This window comes from Octopus bimaculoides, chromosome 27 (genome assembly GCF_001194135.2).
Source record: "Octopus bimaculoides isolate UCB-OBI-ISO-001 chromosome 27, ASM119413v2, whole genome shotgun sequence".
In the NCBI taxonomy this organism is placed as follows: Eukaryota; Metazoa; Mollusca; class Cephalopoda; order Octopoda; family Octopodidae; genus Octopus; species Octopus bimaculoides.
The window spans coordinates 10,612,687-10,614,094 of record NC_069007.1 but is presented as its reverse complement, the minus strand read 5'-3'; the positions used below and the strand labels follow the sequence as shown (position 1 = coordinate 10,614,094).

General features: G+C 34.2%; 1 protein-coding gene across 1 annotated transcript in view; it reads right to left on the bottom strand.

Moving 5' to 3' along the window:
- The window catches only part of LOC106880052 (glutamate--cysteine ligase catalytic subunit), a 31,341-nt gene that overhangs the window by 26,830 nt on the left and 3,103 nt on the right, over window positions 1-1,408 (bottom strand). The window lies entirely within an intron of this gene.

Genomic DNA, 1,408 nt, shown 5'->3' with positions numbered 1-1,408 from the left:
GATTTGTGTTGTCTTTTGCATTTGAGGAGTTTATAAGTATTTAGGATGTTGTTCATTTCGGGTCTTGAGTGAGCAGAGGGAGATTTTGTATAATTGTGTTGTATGCTTCATTGTTTCTGGGGTTGTGGGTTGATATGTATGGGAGTGATTTAAAGTGAGGTGTGGTGTTTTGTTTTGTTGCCCTTAGTGTGTTTGTGTCCAATTTCTTGGCACGTTTAATTGGTCTATAAATGCGGGTTGGTATTGACGTTCAATGAGTGTTATTTTGAGGTCTTGTTGGCGAAGTACAAGGCTTTAGAAAAGTGGTGCCCCAGCATGGCCGCAGTCAAATGACTGAAACGAGTAAAAGATAATAAAACTGCACGGTCACGTGTTTATGTTCACTCCGGTCCATCACACTTGATCGACGATGATCAATAATGCAATTGGTTTGTATCGATACCAATGTATTCTTTACATAAAGATTACACTTTAAATGTTGATTGGGCCACAACCCACATCGTTTGTTTGTCACTCTGACATATTGATTTATTTCAATATCTTTCTTTCCATAAACACATTTAATCATCTATCGCTGGGAATTTAAGCAAAAAATTTAGGACTGTCTGTATGTTTAACTATGATTTTTAAAGAAATATCGAAAAATTAGAAAAATAAAAAGAAAAACAAAATTTTGAGAAATTAAAAAAAAAAAAATTCTTTTCTTCTTTTCATAGTCCTTTGAATTTCCGTGTGTGAAACACGATTTCATGAATTTTTCCAAAAAATTTCAAAAAACAGAAAAAGTTATTGCTTGCGTAAAACAGTGGATGAAGTTAAGCAAACTTAGCTCCCACAGCGACCCCCCCCCCGCTAACATGTTTGTTAAATTCCCTGAAGAAGTAAAAGCAATTGAGAGTTTGGGACGTGTTTAGCCAAGCGAGTCTATATGTGGTAGTGCTATGAACAGGATAGAGCGCAGTGATCTAGGAACCACCTAAGAGGTTTACTGTCGTTACATTGACCTACATGTTGCTTTTACCATATATATAACTTTAATATTTACAATTAAATCGTGTCACATTAAACATGGTACTGCTAAACTACTACATGTTATAGCAGTCCTAATTTCACAGTAGTAAGTAGGCTGTTGTATCACCCGCAATCACTGCTATTTATTAAAAGGTCAAATATTTATACAGTAATGTCTCGATATACGAGTTAATCTGTTCCCGGAAACTGCTCATAAAGCGAAAGCTCGTAAAGCAGAGCGATAATTTCCCATAGTAGCAATGTTATAAATCGTAATTCGTTCCCAGAAAAATATTTGACCCATAAAATTTATAATACTCATGAATAAATGGTAATAAAACAACATTAGAATGTAAAGAATATTTTATGTAATGTAAAAAGAATATCAAGATCTTTT